Source organism: Geotrypetes seraphini, chromosome 2, assembly GCF_902459505.1.
Source record: "Geotrypetes seraphini chromosome 2, aGeoSer1.1, whole genome shotgun sequence".
Taxonomy (NCBI): Eukaryota; Metazoa; Chordata; class Amphibia; order Gymnophiona; family Dermophiidae; genus Geotrypetes; species Geotrypetes seraphini.
Window position 1 is genome coordinate 421,384,538 of NC_047085.1, and position 8,193 is coordinate 421,392,730.

The window sequence follows — 8,193 nt, forward strand, 5'->3', positions numbered from 1 at the left end:
TATAGCAATGGTGTCCCTGGAGGTTGGGAAGAAAAATAACAGGTTAGCAGGTGTTAAAATGTTAGATATTAACAAATGCTCAGATGTTATAGCATCAATAATAAAATGCTATGATAGAATTATGCACCTTTCAGTTATGTAAAAATAGTTATTTTTCAAAACATACAGGTAAAGAGAATTTTTGAGGGTGACGAAGGGAAGGGGGGGGTCTTGGAAAGGAGAACTATAAGAATTTGAAACTGCAATTAACTTTAATAGAATGATTCTATCAATAACATTCTTTCAGGTAAGTTTCAGTGCTTTGTAAATCAAGAAATTTTGAAAATTACTTCTGTTTTTCAAAAATTATTCAACACAACCTTTTGCTTTTCTCTTCTTTTCACTGGTTTCTATCAGCAACACATACGGAGATAAATTTTCCTCTGGTCAATATTCAGCCAGAGGCAGTTAATGTTGGGTTGGGATTTTTAAATTTTTTTTTATTTATAACAACTTTCTTATTACAATCAAGCAGAATAATTACAACTTGAATAGATCAATTAAACATAATAGAAACACCTAAACATAATAGAAACACCTAAAAACAGGAAAAACAAATTATTTGGATATTTAGTCCACAATATTTTGAGAAAATCAATAGGAAATAAAAATTCAAATGAAATATCATACAATAAGAAAGCGGCAATATTCTGCATTACCTACAGCCAGTAGGGTAAACTGTATATTATTTGCTACAGATGCTCCTCCTTCTCTTGATTCAATAAACTCTAACAGTTGTTTGGGTTTTAAAAATAGGAAATTCTTAGTTTGATAGATAATAAAAAGTGTTGGGGTATTTTTTTTTTTTTTAATGCGTTGACCATCATCAGCTAAATTAGACCCAAATATTCAGTGCCAGGCCATGTCTGGGCACTAACACTGAATAATTGAGTCTGACCAGACATCATAGCCACCAGAGCTTAGGCAGGTCCTAGCCTAAATTGAGCCAGGACCTGCATAAGACAGTTATGTAAGTCCTGGCTGAATAATGGCTGGGACCAACCTAATGCGAGTCCTTACTACTTTCCCACACAAATTCCAAACTCCCCTCTCAGCCTCAACAAAGTCTTGTGGAAAATGAAGAAGAAAAGGCTTGGGGTTGCTTGTAAAGGAGAGATTGAGGTAGTGGGGATCAGTCATGGGTAAGTAGTGATGGTAGGAGTGGGTGGGAGACACTAGGGAATTTGGTGTTGGCTTGGTTATAGGAATTTGTATGTTTGTCTAGGTTAGACAAGAGAAATCGAAAACAGTATAATAAAGAAGCAATACTAAAGGCAGAAATATTTTCAATAAAAATACCAGATAATGTGACTTTTGAATGTTTGAATTCGTTAGGGTCAAGTATTCAGCCCTTGACTCCCAGCATTGAATATGAGGGTATGACTGAGCATTGGCTAATATTTAGTCAAGTGCCTGGTTAGCTCACCTCATAACCCCCCCTCCCTTTTACAAAACTGTGCAAGAGATTTTTAGTGCTGGCCGGCATGCTGAGTTCCTATGAGCATCAGAACAGTTCAGAACATTCAGCGTGCCAACCGCCACTAAAAACCTTTTGCGTAGTTTTCTAAAAGAGGGGGGGGGGGTGTAGGGCAGCTGTTTTGCTGTCCTATCTTTTTGCAGTTACTTAGCCGGTCACCAGGCTGAAAATCTGTCTGCCCTAACTCTGCCCCTGAACTGCCCACAAATTAGGCAGTTACAGCGAATATTCAGTGGCACTATCTGGTTAAATACCGCTGAATATCCCCAGATAACCTCACACAAGCATTTTAAATGGCCAGGAGCCCTAACTGGCCTTTTAAATTGTATTCATTTTGATATACTGTTATTGACATGGGTATTAAGCGGTATTAATACAAAAAAAAAATTACTGCAATTACAAAGAAACTCCTTTGGATAATGAACATTTTCCCTGCTTCTACTTTCAACTTTTAAGGCCTTAGGCCAAAAGTTGCACTCAAGTTAGTGACTTGTTTGGTTTTTCACCTTGTTATATATTGCAAATAGTTAAGTTTTGTTTATCTGTTTTAATTTGTTATAGTTCCTCTCCATGGCTGACTATCTGCTTTGGTATGAACGGAGGTACTGGAGGATAGCCCAGGATGGCAGTTTGATATTTCTGCTGCACTTGATCACTCTCTACTATTTTTAAAGTTGAGTGAATTAGGCTTACATGGATTAGTCCTAAAATGGTTTTTAGAATTCTTAGGAAACAGGACCTACAAAGTACGAAAGGAAAATAGGTTCCAGAAATGGACTGAACATAAGAATTGCCGCTGCTGGGTCAGACCAGTGGTCCATCGTGCCCAGCAGTCCGCTCACGCGGCGGCCTTCTGATCAAAGATCAGTGCCCTGAGACTAGCCCTACCTGAGCACGTTCCGGTTCAGCAGGAACTTGTCTAACTTTGTCATGAATACCTGGAGGGTGTTTTCCCTATGCCAGACTCCGGAAGAGCATTCCAGTTTTCTACCACTCTCTGGGTGAAGAAGAACTTCCTTACATTCGTACAGAATCTATCCCCTTTCAATTTTAGAGAGTGCCCTCTCGTTCTCCCTGCCTTAGAGAGGGTGAACAACCTGTCTTTATCTACTAAGTCTATTCCCTTCAGTACCTTGAATGTTTCGCTCATGTCCCCTCTCAATCTCCTCTGTTCGAGGGAGAAAAGGCCCAGTTTCTCTAATCTTTCACTGTACGGCAACTCCTCCAGCCCCCTAACCATCTTAGTCACTCTTTTTTGGACCCTTACGAGTAGTACCGTGTCCTTCTTCTTGTACGGTGACCAGTGCTGGATGCAGTACTCCAGGTGAGGGAACACCATGGCCCGGTAGAGCGACATGATAACCTTCTTCGATCTGTTTGTGATCCCCTTCTTTATCATTCCTAACATTCTGTTCGCCCTTTTCGCTGCCGCTGCCGCCGCCGCACATTGCATGGACGGCTTCATTGACTTGTCGATCATAACTCCCAAGTCTCTTTCCTGGGAGATCTCTCCAAGTACCGCCCCGGACATCCTGTATTCATGAATGAGATTTTTGTTACCTACATGCAACACTTTACACTTACCCACATTGAACCTCATCTGCCTTGTTGATGCCCATTCCTTGAGCCTGATTATGCCAAGTTGCAGATCTTCGCAATCCCCCTGTGTCTTCACTACTCTGAATAATTTTGTATCCACAAATTTAATCACCTCACTCAGGGCAGGATTAATTCTACGAGGGCCCCTAGGCAGCCAAGTACACTGGGCCCCCCTGGCCCTGCCCCGTCCATGTCTTGCCTCCATTTATCTGTTTTCTTATTTACTTCTTTATTTCCACTTGCATTTCTTTTTTTAAATTCAAAACAAACAAAGATTAGCATACCAGTGCACATTTTTTCTTCTATGCAACCCCCAAACATCTCTGAACAAATCCCCATTCCTTCCCTTCCCACCTACTTACCCAGGGCTTTAACTCTGAACCCTTTCCAAGCATACATAAGTGTTCAAATATTTGTAAAGCAGTAATACTATCTGAAATATGTCTATATTAATAACCAAGTTTACAATGCCTCTCAATTGCCTCTGTATCGACCAACTGTAACCCATATGTATGCATAAATAACCAAATCTAACTCCTCTAGCATGTTCCACTCCATGTATGTTAACTTGTAACGAAACAACAAAGCAAGCAGTCCATAGAATCCAACGTGGAACAAAAGAAGATCGGCAGACAATAAGGAGATTCAAATCAGGTGCTCCCAAGAACCATATGCCCGATGCATTTAGCCAAACAAAGCTAGTCAACGCTAACAGAAAACCATGTCTTTCATACACACAGATACACCCTCACCCAGTATGGAATAAGTAATAACAAACTAAAAATAGAAATATGTAGATAAAGGTTAAACTGAACCACCAAGAAGCCAAACTACATACAGTGAAACACCACAGAAACAATGTCACATAGCCCCCTAATACTCAGCAAAATATACATATAGCAGATGTACATTTGAAGAAACTGATAAACAATCACCAGTTTACAAATTAACAAATAGAAATAAAACAAAAATTGAAAATAAGAATATACCATTTTATTGGACTAATCCCTTTTTCAATTAACTTTCAGAGGCCATAGCCTCCTTCTTCAGGTCAATATAGTATACTGCTGTTACATTATACTGTCCTGACCTGAGAAAGGGGGTTTTGGTCTCTAAATGTTAGTAAAAAATATATAAAAATTAGCCAATAAAAAGATTACCTTATATTCTAAAGCAGGGGTTTCAAAGTACCTCCTTGAGGGCCGCATTCCAGTCGGGTTTTCAGGATTTCCCCAATGAATATGCACAAGATCTATTTGCATGCACTGCTTTCAATGCATATTCATTGGGGAAATCCTGAAAACCCGACTGGATTGCGGCCCTCAAGGAGGGACTTTGAGATCGCTGTTTTAAAGCAACAAAAAAATCTTTTTTCTACCTTTTGTCGTTTCTGTTTTAATCATCTTCATGGAAATAGTATCTGGCTGTGGTTCCCAGTGCCTTCAGCATCTCTTTTTTTGTCCTTGGTTGGGGACAGCAGCAGCAGCAGCACCGCTACCCTGTCCTTCACGTGTCCCGAGGGAGGCTATCCTTCCCTCTCTCACTCCCTCCCCCGGGCTACCTGTTGGTAGCTTCCTCTGACCGGCGCGCCTGCCAGAAACGTGAAGTTACACCGGAGGGTGGGCAGGGCGATTGCATGCACTGGCTCGAGCCTGCCACTAAGGATTGTCATGCCTTCTGAGCCACGAGCAAGGTTGGGTCTCGTGGCCTAACATTGGCGAATGGCTGCAGAGAGATGAGGAGTGCAAGGTAGTTAACCAGAAAAAACGAAGAGAGAAGCCGTGGGACCTTTCCGCTTGCCTGCATTGCTCTTCCTATAAGCTCCACTGGTCTCAATCCTGCCCCTCAAAAACAGGAAGTCACTTCAGAGGGGGGCAGGATCAAGATCGGCAGAGCTTATAGCGATGCAGGCAAGAGGAAAAGTCCCGCGGCTTCTGTCTTCGTTTTAGCTGTACCATAGCCGAAGGCAGGGCTGATGGCAGCTAAGTGAGCTGCCTGGATCGCGGGGCCCCCTTGAGCTGTGGGGCCTAGGGCAGCCGATCTATTTGCCACCTCCTTACGCCAGCATTGATCTTGTTCCTTATTTAGGTTCTTGCTCTTCACAGCTTACTACTGAGGACTCACTACACTAATTAAAAATATACTGTTTGGCAACACTGTTCAATATTGTTCAATGAGAGTAGCCCTCCCCACCCCAGGGATATTTTTCTTTTGGTATCAATGCTGATCTCTACATTCTACATAAAATATAGGGCTTCATCCTTAGAAACTGTAAGTTCTACTATATTGTCGACAAGCGACATAGCCCTAGATTCACTAAGCTCACCAATCGTGTCCCGACCAGTTTGAAAGTGTTTCCTGACCCCGACCCAATTCACTAACCTGGCCGAGCAACCTCTGACCCGATCCGATCCACCCATGCAAATGAGGGAAAATGGCATGCAAAGTAAGAAGGCTGTGATTCACCGACTGGGCTTACCGATCCTAAAAGAAGTGACTGCTGAGGACCAGTCGTTCACAACCTTGCCAACTGTCCTGCTCTCTGCCACACTAAAATCCAAGCCCTGCAGCTCTGAAACCAAACATTTCCCTTGTGCAAAAAACCCCCTGCTTCTCTGCAAGCCCATGTTTTTATCCCGCTGTTTTAACCCGCGGGTATAAAGCGGGGCTGCACTATGGTGTTAATAAAAATGTCTGCTGTGCAAAGTACTCTGACTGACTCCATCGAGTCTGAGGGGCAGAGCAGGGCTCAGCCAACCAGTCAGCCTGTCAATCAGCACTCGGATCCTGCCCTGGCCTGTTGCATGCCTCTAGCACAGTGGTCTCAAACTCGCGGCCCGCCAGATACTATTTTGAGGCCCTTGGTATGTTATCATAATCACAAAAGTAAAATAAAACAGTTTCTTGATCATATGGCTCTTTAGCTATAAATGACAATTTTATTATTAAATCTACAAAAAGTGAAAGTGGATAAATCAATAAGAATCACAAACTTGCTCCACTCGTAAGGCTGAGAGTATTAACTCAACGGAAGAAAAAGCCTCAGGTTTGTTCCGGCAGGGCATAAATGCTCAAGCCTCCTCCACCCACATCATCGGCATAAAAAACTTCCATGGAGAATATACAATTGTCACTGTGCCAATTGTAAGTGTGGGACTGAGATGGAATTTAGCAACATGGACAACGGTGTTGTAAAACTTTCAGGTGGCGTCTTTTCTACTAGCCAACGTTTCACGGTAAACAACCGTTTCTTCAGGGCTTCCTGACCTATACTTTCATTACACACATCTGTAAAAATAAGGATATAAACTTCTCTCATCCTTTGTCATAACAAAAATTCCCTTAAGGAGATATAAATCTATAGTACTCACTGCATTGTTTGCTTGCACGATCTCACCAACGTCCTCCTCTCATAGCAGCTTCTCAAAGTGTTTTATAGAGAGATACACCAATCACTCTCCTCCACGTTGTTATGACAAAGGATGAGAGAAGTTTATATCCTTATTTTTACAGATGTGTGTAATGAAAGTGGAGGTCAGGAAGCTCTGAAGAAACAGTTGTTTACCGTGAAACGTTGGCTAGTAGACAAGACTCCACCTTTACAACACAGTTGTCAATGTTGCTAAATAACATCTCAGTCCCACACTTAAAATTAGCATAGTGGCAATTGTATATTCTCCACAAAAGTTTTTTATGCCGATGATGTGGGTGGAGGATGCTTGAGCTTTTATGCCCTGCCGGAACAAACCTGAGGCTTTTTCTTCCGTTAATACTCTCAGCCTTACAAGCGGGGCAAGTTTGTAAATATTATTATTAAGCCAAAAGGACAGATTTATAAACTATACATAATTTTACCTAATGCAAAATTGTCAATTCTTTAATAAGAGATTAACTGTTTTTTTTCTGAGGCCCTCCAAGTACCTACAAATCCAAAATGTGGCCCTGCAAAGGGTTTGAGTTTGAGACCACTGCTCTAGCACCTCTTGCGCTCCTATTCCCTGCCCCGGGCTCTTCAGCACAGGCGTCTGGATCACTCTGCAGTGATCCGTGGGGTCGGTATGGGGCATGCCTCCAATTGTGTCAATTTGCATAAGGACTTGTAGTGAATCAGTCTCCCACCCACGGATCAGATAGTTTAGTGAATCTAGGCCTAGTTAGATCCTATGCATAAGCAATGTAACACTTTCTGCCACCTATTTATAAATGGATCATAACTAATACAATTAGTTTCATAAAACATTACATGTATGCTGATATATTCTGAAATACTACAATGGATAATTTCTAGATCTCAGCATGGGGCATAGGTGTCAGTGAATGGTGTGAGGCTATTTTGAATCAACAATCTAGTAATTATTCATTTTACTTGCTAAGTTCCAATATAAGGTGTATTTCCCTCTCCACTGAGATAGGCAAGAATTATACTAAGATGATAGGAATGTCGTATAAAATATGCATACTTACTCCTGATCCATCTTGCTGTATATAACAGACTGTAGAAGTCCATCCGGCATTGGCTAAAGATTAATTGTGGAGTTTAAACCCGTGTCCTTTTGTTTACACTCACCACTAGGCTACTCCTTTAGTCTTGAAATGGGATTTCAACCTGGATCTTTTGGCTTACAATCTATTCTATTACATTAACCACTAGAGAGCTATTCCTCCAATCTAAATAGAAGTTCTCGTATTGGGGCAGTGAAGTGGCATGCCCAGAGTCACAAATAATTGCAATGGGAATTAAACCCAGTTCCCTTGGTTCTCAGGCTGCAGTATTAACCATTAGGCTACTCCTCCATTCAATTACAGATCATTATGTCTCAAAGTGACATAAGAATAGCTTTACATACACAGCAAAAACAACTTTGTAGTCTACAGCCTTTATATCTTCTTTAAAAATAACAAAGAAGATATTAAGAAGTACAAGCGATGAAAGAGAAGATAGAAAAACTTAAGCTCGAGACAAGATAGCTTAAGAACTTGGAGGCTGGATGGTGGCTGGCTGACAGTTGAGCTCCCTCCTTTTAAACAACACTTCTTCATCTATTTAATTATTAAAAACACCAGCAGGAGTTCCTGGA